Below are 18,755 nucleotides of genomic sequence, written 5' to 3' on the forward strand. Positions count from 1 at the left end.
TCCGGGAGCGCGTTCCGGGGCCTGAGCAGCTCCGTTTCAAACGGGCCTGGTGTCCCTCCCCCTGCCCGCCCTTGCGAGCCGTGCCCCGCTGTCCGCTCGGACCTGGGCTTTCCGCCTCCTGTGGGCCTTCCCACAGGCCCGGAGTCGCACCCGGTTCTCGGTCCTCGTTTTCGGGGTTGAAGCAGGGGCACGGTCCCTGCTCTGAGGGGAGTCCCGGTTTCCCTTCGCCCGCCGCGTGTGCGCTGGCCTGAGGGGGCCTCGTCAGGGGGAAGGGAAATGCGGTGTTTGCGCGGGCTGAATTGTTGGTGCGGTTCTCACAGCCTGTGCCTGATGCTTGCTGGTTATCTGTCAGGTTTCAGCACGCTCCTGTCTGGTGTCCATCTGATGAGGATTTCTAAGATAATGTGTTAATTTATTTCTTCATAAGTGCGCTCCGTAATCCTCAGTCTCACACTGTCTTTTGTAATGTAATTCTCCCTTGTTTCCTTCTGTATGCTATGTTCCTGATTTTGTGTCAAAGTCATTAATTAAAATGTTAAATAAAAAACGAATCCAGGGGAGGTCACTGTAGATTTTCTTCCAGCCTCTACTTAACATCCATCTTATATAAGACAAACATAAATGTCAGTGTAACACCATATCAGGTGTTTAACAATGTCCAGGTATGTGTAATCCAGTGCGTTTTCTCTTTCTTTCTTTTCCTAGAAAAAACCACTGATTTAAAACAAGTAAGTTTAGCAGGATTTTTCTTTGGGAAGGCAGCATTAAGCTTCATGTAATTTTTGTTAAGCTTCATGTTTTTAATTACTCTTTTCTTAGAGCTTGTTTTAGAATATACATACTGCTGTGGTAAGAACAGCTGATAAATTAGGAGTAGTTGTAAATACAGAAAAAGACGCTAGAGAATGTGACCTTTTAGTCAGGCAAATTGCAAAGGCTTAAATTTTGACTGCAAGGGATAATAGCTGTGGAACAGATGGTTGGTATATTACAAGTGTTAATTATTAGGTATTTTAAAATAATAGTTTGTATCCTTTGCTTAGTGTGGGCTGCTGTATTTAAGGGCTTTTAAAAAGAACAAAAATAAGTTTTTGAGTACTTGATTTCCTGTTCTGCCACTAGAAGGAGGTAGATTAGCTTGTTCAACATTTCTGATAGAGGTTTTTTATGAGCTTCTAACTTTAAAAACTGTATGTAAATGTTGGTAACTTTAGCTAGCTGATCTTATGCTGTATAATATGAGTACATGTGTAGTAAACCCAGTCTTTTAATAGTTCTTAACTACTGGTGTCTGTTTACTAAATTGCTGTATTTGGCGATTACATTTTTGCACCAGGTCTTCCTGTCTTTAGACAAAATTTTGGTTGTTTTAAAAAAGCTCTGCCTGAATAAAGCAGAATAAACTCTCTGTTCTGAATATATATATAGTTAAAAATAAACTGTCAGAACTGACAGTGCTTCAGTAACGTTACATTAATACCATCATTCCTTTTTTTATAGATGGGAGGAGGTTGTAAAACTAGAGAAAGCCCTTACAAGAACATAAACGTGTGCCAGATCAGCCTGTGTAGATCCCAGACTGGCAGGAACTGCTAATGAAGCAGCCCGTACGTTTGTTTGCTTTTATACCAGCCCAAGTGTCACGCAGCATCTGGGGTCACCTCAGTCTCCTCGTTACCGTGAGTCAGGGCATGCAGTTGGACGACGGGAAATTTTTGGTGCATTAGTGCCAAATGTATTTTAAAAGAGGCTGCCTCATTGTCAGGCTAAACCTCCCATGGGCATTCGTGGTTTGCCTTGGTTTATCATATCCTGACAAGAGTATTTCAACAACTTGTCTCTAGACTGTCCTCAGAGTCTGCCAGGGAGATTGAACTGCTTGATGAGATAAATATGGAAATACACGTTTTGAGGATCCAGGGTTTGGGTTTCTGAGGTCTCAGCTAACAATCCTGTCAGTGCCTGGACAGATTTAGGCATGCCTGCTGCCGGAGGCAAGTACCTCGGTGGCACTTAGGTCAGTTTGAGTCGGTGACGACCAAATGATAAATTTAAAATAAATGATCGTGTTTGAGATCTACATACGTAATATTTATGCAGTAGTTTCGGTGGGTTCACTTGCAATCTAAGCATGTTAATGGGTATTTTATTTTCGGCCCTGTAGTTTGCAAATTTTAGTTGTGGAAGTTCATAGATTAGAGACTTGGACTGTCTATTTTAGCAGATAAATGTTATTGCAGTTAAGGTACATTACAGGAAATCGGAGAAAGTTCACTGAAAATTAATGAATAAATTCTGGCTTTTTCTTTTCTCTCATTTTTACGTTTTCTTTTGATATTTATCTTCATGCTTGGAATTCCTTCTCAATCCTTTTGCAGAATGCAGTCGCCCTTTCTCCATTCCCTCCTGAACACTGACTTTCTTTGCGAGGCCCTGGCACTAGTCTAAATAAGTGAGAGGTTAAATGTTTTGTAAAAACTCAGGGTAAGGTAGAGTCTTGAGTTTTGTCCATCTGTTTAGATTGTAAGTGCCTCTGGTTGAAAACCTTTTGTATTATGTAGTGAAAAAACATAGTGTTTAGAAAATGATAGTAGGTCATATATATGTGCATGTATACACACACGCACTATATATGTAGTGTACATATCTGTACTATTTGCTGATTGGACTGCCTCAGGAGAAGGGTGTTGTACTTTCTAGGCTTATTTTAAATTGGAAGTGCAACTAAAATTGATGATGTGACAAGAGGTGATTGCCTGTGAATGTCAGAAGAGACGACTCAGTAAAATGTTACCACGTTGTCATCCGCTTTAATTGCCAGCCCAGCCTTCAACGGGCATTTCTCCCAGTCGCCATGATGGATCAAAGATTGTACCAGCGTGGCCTTGCAATGACATCGGGCAGCTCCCTCAGTAGTTGTCCATCAGGTGCATCCCGTCAGGGCCCACGGACTGAGGTATGTCCAGTTTGCTGAAGCATTCCCTGACCTGATCCTCTTCCACCAACGGTACGTCTTCCCTGCTCCAGACTTCTCTCCTGGTCCCTGGGGCCCATCGTTCCTGAAGGCCGGTCTTGCCAATACAGACTGAGGCGAAGGCGGCACTACGTACCTCAGCCTTCTCCAAGTCCTGTGTCACCAGGGCCGCCGCCCCAGTCGGCAGTGGGCTCGCGTTTTCCCTGGCCCTTCTTTTGCCGCCTGTGTACTTACAGAAGGCCGCCACCTTGTCTTCGACACCCCTCGCCAGCTGCGGTTCCAGCCGGGCTTTGGCTTTCCTGACCTCACCCCTGCATGCTCAGACAACCTCTCTGTATTCCTCACAGGTTCTTGATTCCACCTTTGCTGCGCTTCCTTTTTGTGTGTGTTTGGCGAGGAGCTCCTTGTTCATCGGCACAGTTTTGCCCGACTTCCTGCTCCTTGGGATGGGCAGCTCGGAGGAGGTGATCCTCAAACATTAAGCGGGGCTCTGGGGCCGCCTCTTCCCTCCAGGGCCCTGTCCCGTGGGACTCCACCAAGATTCCTTGAAGAGGCTCGTTTTGTCTTCTTATCTTGTACTCGGGGGGGGGGGAAAAGCGCTTAGCTGTTAAAAGTAATGAACGCCGCCTCCTGCACGCTGTGGGCTCAGAGCTTCGCCTCCTCCTTCCGTCCAGCGAGGAGTGGTCTGCTGCTGCTGTCCGTCCTGGGGTGTACAAGGGGCAGGCAGTGGGACCCTCCTGAGGGCACTTGGTGCTGCATGGGCGAGGGAGGAACGTGCCTTGGGTCTGGGAGGGACCTGCCGCAGTGTCCGGCGTGGAGTCCTGCAGCTGGAGTCCCTCCCAGGAGAGACCAGCAGGCGACCGTCTTCTGAGCAGGTGGTAACAAATAGGGAGTAAATGATGTGATTTGTGGTCTGGCTGGATCAGAAGGGGATGTCTATCTATAGAATTGACTTCCTAATTTATGAAATGTTAATGTTTGGAATTTTTACGTGACCTCAGATTACTTGGCATCAGTTATTTGAGATACCGAGATGTAAATTCTTACTCCTGTTGGGCTGAAAGCAAGTTGAATGCCCTTGACTTCAAAGGTCACTGGGAAGAGTCATTATTTTTCAGGCCAAGCTCTTATTTAATCTCAGCTGGCCTGTCTGTTTAAAGTATGTTTAAAACAAACTGATATAAGAAGCACTTGGAATTTTTTTTTTTGCGTACAATTATGTAAAAACAGAAGGTTATTTCTGTTTCGTATTTATTTACTGATTTTGATCAATGCTCCCAGGGCTCACTTTTTAATAAAGTGAAATATTTTTATTGAATTGTGTTTTGTTTTCCTTGTACATGAACACCGCTTTGCTTGTTAGTGAAGTGCTGTTAAAAGCATTTTTTTACACATCTCAAGAACTGCCAAAGTGGTTTGCAGTGCAGGAAATAAAAAATACTTACTGGTCAATCTGCATCAGAAACATCAGAGTCTTAATTCAGTAGGCTTTTACTGAGGTGTAACGTGGCAGCAGTTTGGAATTCCTGGTAGTTCAGTCCTTTTGTAGGCATGCCCACTGACCTACAGAAAGTGTTTCTCACCCAGTGTAAAAAGTAAGAATCTTATTGCTGAAGCCTGAGGGTAAATGCTGTATGAATTTGTTTTTCTTACTGTGATATTACTACAAGGTGTTAGAATATTACTTTTTCAATGTTAGTTCATACTACGTGGGTGAAATCATAAATGCATTCTATATGTTCAAAGAACAGAACAGAACTGACAAAAGTGAAGTAGGAAATAGTGAAGAGTAGTTGAACGAGTAGGTCCAGTCGTACAACCAACAGAAGGATTCGCTGACTCAGTTATCTGTGTGTGCTTGTCTCTAAGTACTAAAAATCTACCTCCATAAACACCAAAACCCCCAAATCCAGAATAGGAGAAGAAGAATAGCTAGATTAAATTGGGATAGTGCGATACTGTGCATGTTAGATGTTTGAGGAAAGGAGGATAAACACTGTAAGACCAGGTATAAATTATGTAGGGAAGGTGAAAACAGCCTTCTGCACTGCTAGAGGATGTTGAGTCAAATCAGAGTTGAAATATATCTTTAAAACCAAGTAATGGGCAACTTATATGAATTTTAAATAGGAAATGCATCTCGCTAGGACTGTAGAACCTAGATGGTGGGAACTGCTTCCTGATAAGGAAAATCAGGCACTGTAAAAGCGGAAATCAAAAAAGAAAAGGTTGTCTTAAGTCCTCTTGAGTATTCTAGGTAAACATCATACTGATTGGAGTCATGAGACTCCAATTCTTGGTGCCATACATCTTAGGCTTCTTCGAGTGACTAGTGAAGGAACCTACAGGATAGAAAATAACTCTGGACTTGATTCTTGATCACCATCGTGCATGATCCACTTCAAACTGTTTTTATGGAAGAGCCATTCTGAAATAGTGATCTTAATGCACTTGCGGTTGATGCTCTTGCACCAAAATAAAGATCTGATCACATTACAGAGTGCTGCAGACTGTGGCTCTTAAAAGAAACTAAGCTGCCAAGGAATAAGAAGTTGTTCTTATGGATTGATTAATGGTTAAAAGGTGGGAAACAAAGGGTAGGAGAAAGTAGTCTGTTTTCAAAACGAAGGGAGATCATTAGTGGATTTCCATGGGAATTTGTAGTGTTAAAGACATCCCTAAATTCTTTATTTAAAAAGAAGAAAAAAAAAAAAGCAGTGGAAAGTAAGGTACTGAAGTTGGATGATAACACTGTGTTTTCAGGGTTGTAAAAATGAAAGCCTGCTGTGAAGGTCAGCACATGAATGAGTGGATGGTAAAACGGCAGGTGAATTGCAACCGTTCTCTGGCTGGGGAACTCCAGAGCCAGAGGTGGCTGAAGGCTGAGGACATTTACAGGGTGAAATACCTTTGCGTGCTGGTCCTGCCTGCTCTTCTGCTCTTTCCCAGGCATTCGCTATGGCCTGGTTTAGGCGACAGGGGTACTGGCTCGGTGGATCTTTGATCTAGCTCAGTTTGTGTCTGTTTTGGGCTCTTAAATTTGGTTCAGAATGGCAAACCAAACTGGTAGTAAACCCGTTAGATTCCTTCCCAAGGTTTGTAAAGGCAAAAATTTACATCAACACGATGGGAGACTGGACAAGTACTTGAAGGAAGGATCCACCGGGGATAATAAAATGGGCAAATGATATCAGGCTGAGGACACCCAACTGAGCTGACAAGGGTTGGGAGCACACCGTACAAACTTGTGTTCTTCATTCGATGGCTCCTGCTGTGGACACCAGGCTGAGCTGGCTAAGCCCAAAAGATGAACCCTCGTGTGAACCCTAAATTCTGTTTAGTAGCTTCATTTTTCATTCCAGCTGTTTAACTCAGCTGTCTCTTGTACAGAAGCAGAGGAGTATAACACGGTAGATAAATCACAGCAGGTGCCAGAACAAGAGGTGGAAATCCCTGTGAAGATCCCGTTGTCAGTTAATGTACCAGGACATTTGGTAAGCTTGCAATTACTGCTTTTACTCATGAAGGCATCAGTACCTGAGAAAGGCTGCTGTTGAGCTCTTTAGCAATTCCGTGTAGGAAGACTGTGAAAAGTACTGTTGTGAATGACTTCCAAACTATTGGGAAGGTGATTTTGAGGAGCTGTGTTGGCCTGGTCTGATGCAAAGCGGGTGCACTGACCCACTGACAGCATGTCTTGCCTCTGTCTTCAAGAGGAAGGGAGGGTAATGGATGGGGAAGAAGGACCTGAATCTGCAGGAAGGCACGCTTGCCATTGCCACTGCTTGAGGAGTCCTGCGTCCTGCTCAGGAGCAAAAAGCAGAAAGAAGGAAACTGTCGTGGTTGACCACATTCCTTCAGTAGTTCTTACCTTCCTGATTCGCCTTGTGGTTTGATAGGTAATGTGTTTGGAAAGTAAGGCAACCAATGCAACATGATAATCTTTCCCGTGACAGTTGGATGTTTTTAAATGTTTTACGTGTATTGCTGTTTTAAGAGGAGAGTAATGCTTTAGATGCGACAATGGAAATGACATGGTCACAAATATTAGGTGGCAATGTATAGAGTCATAGAATCGTTATGGTTGGAAGAGACCTCAAAGATCATCAAGTCCAACCGTATACCCGATGCCACCGTGCCCACTAAACCCACTAAACCATGTCTCGAAGCGCCACATCTAAACGTTTTTTTGATCACCTCCAGGGACGGTGACTCCACCACCTCCCTGGGGAGCCCGTTCCAATCCCTAACGACTCTTACAGCGAAGAAGTTCTTCCTAAACGTAGCAGCATTCCAGAGAGTATCAATTTCCTGTTACAGGACAAGATGTAAATTTTTGTATGTGTTTTCAATAATAATGAAAAAAAATTAGATAAAGCAAGTGAATGGATCTGTTCAGGTTTTTTTAAGTTCATTCATAGACATGCTTAGGTGTCACGCTGTTCCGGCTATGTTGACACAAACTCACACGACCGTATCCTGTAAGATGTTGTTGCTTCATTTCGAATGTGGTTTGTATTATGTAATTAAAGTGCAATTATTTGGAGAACTAATTCTTAAAAATAGCTTTTGTTGCAGCACACAATGCCCAGGGTCATTTCGGGGTATGTCTACGTGGGTGGGCGCGGACGAGGACGCGTTCTCTCCAGCCTTGCGGCTGTGTAGCTGTGCGCTGGGTCTTGCTGAGCCTGAGTTAACAAGGCTCTTGCTGAGCCTGAGTTAACAAGGCTGGCTGCGAGGCAGGACACGTTAGCTTGGGCTCACAACTCTGCTAATGTGGCCACATGATTTCTGGAAAGAAGCTGGTCTTACGTCCAGCTGGCTCAAAGCCCGAATAGGGCAAAGACGTGACTGCGTCTGTTTGTGAGCTAGTGCGAAATGCAGGTCAGGAGGTGACGTTTGAGAGAATTTCTCTATATTTCTATAGCAGCTGTCAATGAGATTTTTGCCTTCATTAAAAACAAAAAGTCAATGCTGACAATTGCTTCATTTAGTTTACAGTAAGTTCATGATATTTTCAAGATTTAGGAATGTACACTTTTGATTTCTAAACTATACCAGAGCAGAATCTTTTTTAAAAAGAATAATTTTATTTTTTTTTCCCCCCCTGGAAAAGCAGGTGAACAATCTTTTAAAAAACCAAAGATCTATTAGCCTTAAGGCTTGCAGACCTTACCATCCTTTATGACTTACATTTGCAGGGAAGCATAGCTGTTTTTTCCCAGCAAGCAGTTGAGAGAGGGAGATGCAATTGCCAGCTCAGATTCCAGACTGGACCTGGGCAGTGCTGGAGGGAGTTACTGGCTGTCTGAAAATGCCTCAGCGGTACTTACTGCTGATGTGAGGGTTGTTTTTTTTTTCTTTTTTTCTTTTTTTTTTTTTTTTTACTTTAGAGATCTGCTCTGAGAATGGAAGGATTTATACCTTCTCTTGTGGATTTCTGAATGGTGGATAGACTTGAGCCACTCTATACAAGTCTATAATGAAAATGGAGAATATTGAATTCTGTTGGCCTTGGCCTTTTTAGCTCTCTTTATTTGCTCTCTTGGAGATTCTGAAGGCATGCTGTTTACACTCAGGATCACCTTTTACAGTCGGCAGCAACACATATATATTATAGCCTCTACACATTATTAGTTTAGGACTTTCTTTTCCCATTTCTGTTCTTACAGACATGTGTTGTATTAGTACTAAGTCCCCAGTGGTTGAGCTTTTAATATCTTCTTTTGTAACTCATAACTTTTTATTGCAGTTCTTGCATTCTGAGTAGTTTATACTGAATAAAATATTATTCATTGAATGGTGACTGTTGCTAAAGTACATTCATCTGAACATGTGTTAGACGATTTTTAAAAAAAAAAGATTGTTATTAAGGACTGCTTTATCTGCCGGGGGCCTTCACACTGTAATTGAGCAACAGAATTATAGGAGATGAGAGAAGATGCCTTAAAGTTTATACTGTCGTGTCCGTATTTCGATCTGATATTATTGCTTTATCCTCCTTAAAAGCTCCAACATGGCATTCCAAATGTCAGACTTGAACATCTTAGCTGTAAGGTCCATCATTGCTGTCTGTCACGGGCTCAGCATTCCCCTCCAAAGAGGTAAGATATTTCTGTTTTAACAAATAGAAGTTTATGTTGGTGTTTAGATACGTATGTTCTTATGAAAAAGCCACCAGGTACCAATTTTAAGATACCAAAATACTATATTTTTGAAGAGGACAGTTTTTTAAAAGATATTATGCTGAAAAGCAAGATGTTCTGTCTTTAAGTAATAGTTCTACAATAAAGTACACTTCCACTGTGCCTGAAAGCATGCCCAGTCACTTGGAAGCAGGGAAGTTTTTCCCATTGTAGGAGCTACAGAGCAGCACCTTAGACTTGCTCTCCCTCGTATTGAGTGTTAAAACACGTAACGATGTGTAACTGGCAGCATCTCCCTTTCTTTAAGCTCATTCAGCCATCGCTGTTCTGTAAACCAGAAAAGGCAAGGCAAAGCATCGCAAGCATTACAAATAGCCTTCTGTCATCCTCCTTTTGGGAGCAATCCAGATGGAAGGATTCTGCTGATACCAGTCCAGCTTTGGACTGGTCTGGAACAAGGGACTGTGTGTTTGGCAAGAGCTACAGAATGGCCAGATCTGGCATTGCTAGCAAGAACAGTGGTCACTGCCAACATCTCTCTTTCACTTCAGTTTCTCTCATCAGCTCAGAATTAGCAGGCAACAGCCCTGAATTTGTGACTAAAAGCAACAAATAATTTTCTCTCTTGCTGCCTGCTATGCTATTCCAATTGACTCTTCCTACCACGTTAGCAGATAGAGATTACAGCGCCCAGCAGTAAATGATTAATTTTGTTGGCTTTGCTGCTTCTCTGGAATTCCCCAACCGCATCGTTTTTTTCAGGAAGTGTTCTCCAGAATTTTAGAAACTAGAAAACTCACCCTAGCACAGCACTGAAACAAGAAATACGATAATGAGTGTTTTCACTGCTGGAGGCAGCAAAAAACTTCAAAAAAGATTCAAGCTCTACCTCTTTAGGCTGGTGACCTTAATCAGTGTCATTTTGGTTATTCAGAGGAGGGTGAGTAGTTCAGATCGCTTGACCTAATTTAGGGTACATCTATTTATTCTTATGTAGCCTTATCAAAAGAATCCTCATTATATTGGGGAGTCGGGGTAATTACTAATGAAGGGTCATTTCATTCAGCCTCTGCATGTCGCCAGCTTTTCTAACAACTTGCCACGGGTGCTTCTGTCAAGTGAAGCAGACAATCCTTATTTCCATCCTGTGTAACTGGTTTACAAGATGGTGAAAGGAGTAAGGATTTCCATTCCTGCGGGCAGTCCTACCGACGCACTAGAAGTCCAGGTTTCAAGATGAAGAGCTATAGGTCACGTCTCAGTCCCATGTGATCCTTAAAGAGTTTGTACAGACAGTTGGCTTGGCTTCCTGGGTGGTTTCAGATGATGCCAGATTTAATTGTGTTCCAGGATGCTTATCGGTGCAGTGAAATCCTGCTTGTCTCCTCTGGATTGTATGGCAACTTGCAGTTGGGCTTTGTGCTGTGTTCTTCCCTGGGAGCTTGGCTGCACCCAGGGCGTTCCTTGAGGAGGAGACGCACGTGATACTCGTCTTCTCAGCAGCACACAGGCAACCGCTCCTCAGGTTCCTATAGGGTCCCTGTGGTGGTGGAAGGAAGGATCCAGCATCTGCAAAAAGGCCTAACTTCAAACCTTCCCCTTCTGTCCCAGGATGCATAAAAAGATACCTTTCTGCAGAAGCATGGATGTCCATTAAAAAATTGTATGGGACGTAGGGTTCCTGGAATAACAGAAACTTCACATTGCACTGTCTCAGCACCTGGGCTCTACTCCTAGAGGGCAATTTGGTTAGATTTGCAGACAGAGTGATCAAAATAATTTAAAGTCCATTCAGAGTATTGAACAATCTTGAAAATTAAGGATTCCAAAGTAAGGAATGGGGAACTGTTACAAAAATGGTATTCTAGAATTGTTTATAATTTGTGTGTTTGTTTATAGTTTGCATATTTATATATAAATATATACAGGTGTGTATTTATTTTGTATCAAAAATATCTATTACATTTGGAATACAGAGATTGTATTCATTTCTTGAGTCACCATCACATAACCTGAAAAAATAGAATATGTTGAGACATTCAGGATGGACTGACCATCTGTTTCTGTAACTATCCATTTTTTGTGATTTATTTCTCCTTTTTCTCAAACCTTTTGCATTCCCCAGGGATTTGTATAAATACTGCAGAAAACCAGTATACAGAGTCCTGCTTCTCTGAACACAGAAGGAATCCAGCAGAGACTTAGCTTGCTCAGAGCTTCCACTCTTTTTCAATTAGCACTCGACCTAATAGTTTTATCTATACGCTTTTCTTTTTTCTTAGCCCTTCTGTGCCTGTCTCTCTGTTCCTTCTGTATCTATTCCTGTGTTAGTTCTTCTCTCTAACAAACAGATGCACACATGAATACAGACAGCCTCACACCAACCAGTACCCTCCACTTACACCCTTCTGATCTCTGAACAGGTTCGTATACGTGTTTATTTTAGATAATGACATATTTTGAGAACTCTTGACCTGGACAAGCGGTGGTTGTAATTATACGTAGGTTTCAACAGATTTTAACCAAATGTATAATAACGTGCCTTCCTTAAATACACTACTAGCATCTTTCTCTAGCATGTAAAGAAGTATATTTATGTTATATAAGATGAAGTGCTCTCCTACCTTTGCTTGATTGAGAGCTATAAGATCAGGAAACAAACGTAATCTGTGGGTCAGCTTTTACACGAGAATCCTGTAGTCAAGGTTGGTTACTGTAAGAAACTGAGAAGTGGCTCAGCAAAATGGCAGCTGTCCAAATTTGGTAAGAATAACTAGGATTACAATTCTTTAAAAAGAAGGTAGGGCAGTTTTATGAAAGCTGGTTTAAATGTGGTTTCTGTGCATCTCTGTAGTATTTTCTTGATGAAAAATAAAAAATGGATAGCTTTTTTCAGTAGCTGATTCATTTCTTACCTACTGCTTGACGTAGTAACATGAGGAGTTGAAGAGAAAAATCACTGGTTTGTAACTTGTCTGCTCAGCCCTTCTGGGTGGTCTGCATAGTTTAAATATTTCAGGAATTAAGTATTTAAGAGATTACAGTGTTAAGAGAGCAGGTAATCAGAAAATGTATCTTCCTGTTATGTAGCAGCACACTGAATGGAAGAGTTGAAAGGCAAAATATAAATTGTTCAGCTTTTCCATGTCATGGCATTTAACAACACAGTACAGCTGCAAGTAAACTTTTTACCAAGCTTAAAACTAGAATATTAAACCCTATGAATTTACAGTTGATTATCTGCCTAAGAACAGCGAAAGCACAGATGAACAAACGAAATACTAACATTAAAACCAATATTAATCATAGAAGAGTACAATTACAAGGATGGCTGTTTGCTTTACTGTTTTCACTAGCCCTGTCGGCGTCCTGCGCAGTACCGCTCAGTTGTAGGCACGGTTGCTTCAGCCATTACACCCTGAGGGCTTTGTAGCTTTGTCTTGTTCTGATCTACGCCAGCTTTCACTACAGCACGCCAGGTGAGATGGACCTTCCGTAACGCGAACGAGTAATTTTCTTTATCTTTCTGGTGGTCTGCCTCCCCCTTGCCCCCGTGCCCCATATTGTATTTCACAACCGCTTGGGAGAGTACGTAAATCTGGTCTGTCTTTAAATCAGCAACTCTATCAACACTTTTATATCAGGTTTTTGCTCTAAATAAAATTTGAGAATTAGAACCCCCCCAACTTCTGCACTGTCTATCTGAATGTGTCTGTAACACGCAGGTCTGTAAGGACTCTTAAAACTGGCGAGCGCGGGCTACGCGCGAGAGCGTTCGGACAGAGCATCCCGTCTCTAACCTGGCTAATAATGTGGGTTGAGGCAATACGCAGCGTAGGAAGAACACAAATCTCCAGGTCTGATCAAATGCACATACAATGAGTACTCCTTATGCTACGTGCCCTGCAGGGTATTGTAACAGTATTGGGGATGCTTTAATAACTGCACAAAACCACGTTCTTCCGTCTCCTCTCAGCTAAGGCATCAGCACCGTCTTTGCTGAAGAACGGCACCATGAACTAAACGCAGGGGCGACATCTCTTTGCCAAAGAGACAACAGCGAGTTCGGAGGGGGTCACCGTTAGAGAACAGCCCTCAAGGTCTTCGGCCCTCCGCTTAGGTTTAAGTTTCATCCTGAAATAATGTGAAAAATGTGTTACTGCTGCCCAGGCTGTTAGGGATTCTGGCTGCAAGACAGCCGAGCAGCTAAGAAGGAACCTTGCAGCTCAGTACGGTCTAGTTTTATCTACCTTTTTATAGCCTGGATTCTAACTTTGTAATTGGAAATCTGACCTTGTATTTGGCTGAACGTTTTCTAACCCTTAAGTTCAGGTGCTGTTAAAGATGAGTCTGGTGAAGCTGACAGCTACACAGTAAGGTCCTCTTGGAAAGAAACACGTCCGAATTGAGGGCCTGGAGGTGGCTGTAAGCTGCGGTGGCCGGCGTGTGGATGGAGCGGTCACACGGCGGGTTTAAAGAACAGCCTCGGGCGGGCGCAGAGGCCAGTGCCTCTTCTGGAGGAGGCAGATGATGAAGAGGCACCATATTGCTCTAAGTTCACGAGCAAGAAAAACGGACACAGAAGATTTTGTCTTGTTCCGTTACGGCTGTGTAACTCCTGTCTGCAGCAGGACTGCAGGCAGAGAGGGGCTGGGGTTCAGCCCTGTAACTGCTCCCAGCAGCTCTGCTCGATCCCATGCTGGTTTGCTCTTCCCTTTTTACAGCTTTGTGGGTGCGGTGCATTTTTAAGTGTAAACCAAGTACCAAATCCTTACTTTTGCCCATAAAGTAAGGCAATGAAATTTAACAGGTGGGAATTAGACCAGTGGAGTCAGACCTTCCATTTCTAGGGCTACTTTGCAAACTCAAACCAGAACTTTGCACCTTTCTCACGCGGAGGCACGTATCGACAGAGCTGCAGTTATAAAGCAGCGATCCTATAGCGATCCATTTGCACAATAATTTCCTTTTCATTGTGAAATAACACAATCACGTTATAACCAAATAAAAAAAAAATGGCCTCAGAAAGATGAGCTGTAATATGCAATTGCCTAACAGCTATGCAGTCTGTGGAACTGGAACTTGGTCGTGTTCGTGGCTTAATAGTTGGGAGCTGGGCTTGACGATCCTTATGGGTCCCTTCCAACTTGGGATAGTCTGTTCTATGATTCAGTAGACATTTAAGTGGCCAAACAGGTTTAACAGTAATGCTATCAGTTTATTCACTCTCAAAGTCAAAAGGCTATGTTTATTTTTAGGGAAGTTTGTTTTAAAGTCCCCTTGCCTTTCTGAATTACAGTTGCCAAGGATCACCTTACTCAAAATGCACCATTGCTTTTGACACCAATGTGAAATTTGAAAGATGTTCTTGAGGGCTGTAGCACTGAGCTACAATTCCATTATGGAACATGCCCCCATACACGTCATTCCATGGAGTTCCCTGGGATTGAATCTACAGGAGTAAATATTCGTCGGAGTTCACTGCCCGGTGCCCATCCCTTCCACGTCAATCAACAGCAGTACAAGCCCCGAGTTAAGTGAGGGCACAATTTCATAGAGAGTACTCTGAGCTACTTAAGACTCTAAATTCAACTGTTTGAAAAAGATTTTACAGAATACATGTTTAAATTTTTTTCAGTTTTAATATTCAGGAGTGTATTTCTTTAAACAAGAGAACAGGGTTTGGCTTCATGAAGTTTCACATAGGTGTCTGCAAGTTCTGCTCATGGAATGAACTCATATTTAATTATCTATTATAAAAGCAGCTTGGGAGGAGTACATTGTTTTCTACCGCCACACGCTTGTTCTCAAGACTGGAGGAAACTGAACAGCAAAGCGACAGCAGCAGTATTTTCCTAACGTTTGGATAGATTTTCCACACAGCTTCTGGAATTTGAATTTATTTCAGAGTTTGCTGTGCCTTGTTTTTATAAGCAGGCATGTTTGATAAGCAGGCTACCGGCAGCTCGGGTAACTTGCAGTTTTTAACCGGCGATGTCCGAATTGAATATTGTGAACCGGATCACTGAGACCAAGCACTGCACCCCTCGTGAAAGCTTCACGTTGGAGCGAACCACTGAAGAAGCCACGAAGAGGAGGCAGCTGCTTTCCTAACTCACCTTCACCGACGGCGCCGGTTTTGGCCGCGAGGCCTTCAAAGACGGTCCGGCACTACGGGGCTCACCTGGAGCAGCCTGTGCCGCTGCTCGAATGGATGCAGAAAGAACATCAGAAGGTGCAGATGCCTTATGGTTTTGCATCAGACATCTTCTCGCTACCCTAGTAAAAAGATTATCCTAACTAACCCATGCTGCTGCTTATGAGTTTACAGTAATTGATGTGCCAGTAACTACAGATTTAACGCACAATATATTTAACGGGTGATACTTGAGTCCGTTACATTGCACGTGACAGTTAATCGAGTAAAATGGGTAGTGCAAGCATATCTCAAAAATCAGATGGATTTCTAATTTAGGCTTTCTGAGGTCAAATACTTTGCATACCATAAATGAATTTTTTAGTTTGTTTGTTTTCTAAGTACATAAATCTTCAAATGTTGCTAAAGAAATGAAAAATTAAACATCATTGCAAGTCAGCTAATATTAGGTTACATATTGCAGATAATCTGATAGTTGTACCTGGACTCCTGTTTATTGCAATTAAATTTCTGCAACTCTTTAAGAGCAAGCAAAGTACAATTCAGTGGATAGCAGGGAAGGAGAGGAAGAAGAAAAAGTTGCACTGTGTGTATCTTGGGTTGCATTTAGGACCGTAGAAGCCTGTGAGTTGCTAAATGAATGGGCACCAGCCACCGAACGTGTTGCTCCCCGGTTGGCGTGCCTGGGAAGGTCACAAACCATCCAGTTCGACGGCTCCTCCCAGGGCTAACGGGGTTCTTCTGACTTCAAAAGCAGTAGTTCCAGTGCGTGTCTTCAGATGGGCAGGTGCCTTGCATGCTGTTTTGAAACCCTAATATTTTAAGACAAATTTAGAGTGATGGACTGAGAGGATCAATATATCTAGAAAAAGGTATGTGGGGAAAATAACAGGAATGATGTGAAATACATAATTTCAAGTTAGGGATTAGGTAAAGCTGGCAAATTAGGAGCTACATAATAGCAAAAGTGCGGTTTCATGTTCTGGCTAATCCAGGAATGAAAAATGCTGAGATTATGGTATTCATGTGCCTAAATGTGACCTTACATATTGTACTTCTATACATTATTTAAAATTAATCGCAGTTGCCAAAGACAGAACTAAGCATGTTATAGAGAATGTAAAGTTTGTATCAGGATATGGCGCTCAGCTGCAGAAGCAAGACTCTCTAGGGCCTGCTTTTTTCTTATTTTTTTTTTATTAAATATAACAGCAGCTCTGGTATTGTAAGTACAGCGTATAACAAGAAATAGAAGAAAACCCAACAGTTAACTTGAAATTTGGCTAAACCTCCTTTCCAGCAGTGCTTCCTCGTGGGCATGAAGAATACTAACAGCAAATATTACAAGCAATTTTTATCCTAATCCAATCTCCCCCAAACTGCAGAGGCCTGCCAGAACTGTAAGCAACACGCAGGATGCCCCACAGACGACACCACCAGTAACCCCAGTACGAAAGGAAGCAGGATGAAGAAGTGTAACTTAACCTGAAGTTAAACATGTACCTGGAACTCAAATGGCACACATTGCCAGGAAAGGCCTGTCTCAGCAGCTTTCTAACGGCGTTCTCTTCCGAGTGCTCATCCATAGCTACCTTTGGAGTGTTTTTTGCGTGAGTGCGTTTAAGAACATGCAGGCGATTCTCTGCATTCCTTTACAGGTGGCTGCCGTTTCCCCAGCTCCGTGTAGCTGAGTCAGAGCAGTTCTCAGATGTTCATTAACTTTTCTACTGAATCGCCGTTACTGCGGTCACACGGGAGCTGGACAGGTCAGCACTGAACTATCCTCTTCTTTCCAGGCTTCGGCCACAGGCTCTGCTTTAACGCTTCTACAGGTTTCAGAGTACGCATCATCTGTTTGGAAGCAATTTTTTCCACCTCGAAGGCAGTTTTGGCTGTACAGCTTGGGAGAACTCCACACCCCTGGAGCACAGCCTCACACCGTTTCCAAGCCCTGTGCCCTTAGGCACCGGTGGCATTCCTGCAGGACCACCACCAGGGAAACCCCAGTTTACACCACCCCACCTAGGAAGCTCTAACATTGCTCTCCCAACCCGTACTCCTGCACCACCGACGCAGCCGCACTGATGGCCAGGACCTGTTCCTACAGCAATCCTGCGCTCCGATCCAAGTGCCAGAGCAGGTTCATCCCTGCGGTGTCAGCGTATTACGGTGGAGGCCTAACGCTGAAACCCCGTGGCCTTCTCTGCCAATTCACATGGCTCGACACCACCATTGGTGGCAGCAGCTCCATTTCCCCCGTGTCGAAATCACCTTGGGGTGCTCAGACACACGAACTGCCTTCTCCTCTCGCCTGGACTACTCCTGCTCTCTGCAGTCTGCCCATCTCCCTCCCTCCCCGCAGTCCAAGATGAGACCCTCCAGCTTTTCAACAACCATCATCATCTCCCTTCCTCAGTGGCATCAAGATTACTAAAGCTGGAACTCACAAACCCACGAGGGATTAATCTGACAGGAAGAGATTTACAGGAAGCCCTTCCTACCCCTGTACAGGGGTTACCCCATTGATTTATCAACAGAAATGAGGTGGGCATGTGGCCTTGCGGCCAGTTCCGTTTCTGCACTGGTTTATGAGAGATAGAAATGTCTAACACAGCTAATGACTACCACAAGCTTTGCATTTGTGTTGCCATAACGGACAGGATTATGTAAATACCATATTCTCATGTCAGTTATTGGCACCATTTACAGGAGAGAAGGGCTACTGTAAAGGAGTACTGTTGATAAACACTCCTGAGATGAAAAATGTGAAGATGACAAGTAATTTTACAGGAAACCCACAAACTTCAGGCAAAGTGAGTTAAAATAGAAAAATGTTAAGATGAATCTTCAGTTTTGTGGAGGTCAGTCTAGAAGACAGTCCTTCAGAGGCAGGTTCCTGCTAACTTGTCATAGCTGAGACTTAGACAGGATCTCTTGATGCTATAAGCTGGAATTTCTTCATTGAAGTGTTCAGTACCCGCAATAACTAGAAGTTACTGTTTAATATCCAAAGCACAATTAGAGAAGTCTAGCATCACATAATAGGTTCTGGGTCACTAATGAAACCTGTGTTCAGCCATGACCAATTTAAAGGAGTTAGGTCTTCAACACAAACACAAGTTTTCCCTACTTTGGTGACTTTGGGGGATATCAGCATTGTTGGAACTTTGCAGGTACGGTTAAACTGCCACCGCTATTCCAGCAGGACTGATCACACAGAATGGCAGAAGGCTCAGTTTTATTGGTTGCATCTGCTTAGCACTGACATTCCTAGTCCAGTTTACTATCCAGATTAGGCACATGCCTCCTTTATCTGGAGACAAACTTCACCTTGAACTCTCAAAGTCAGTCTAAGCTTAAGAACCATAAATGTATGCTGGAGTTTGTTACTTAAGACCAGCAGAAGCAGCAGTAGTCTTAATTCAGAGGAGTATGTCAAATATTTAATGCTGAAAAAAAATACAGGTTAGATGAAGAC

This window comes from Cariama cristata, unplaced genomic scaffold (assembly GCF_000690535.1).
Source record: "Cariama cristata isolate BGI_N322 unplaced genomic scaffold, ASM69053v1 scaffold1413, whole genome shotgun sequence".
In the NCBI taxonomy this organism is placed as follows: domain Eukaryota; kingdom Metazoa; phylum Chordata; class Aves; order Cariamiformes; family Cariamidae; genus Cariama; species Cariama cristata.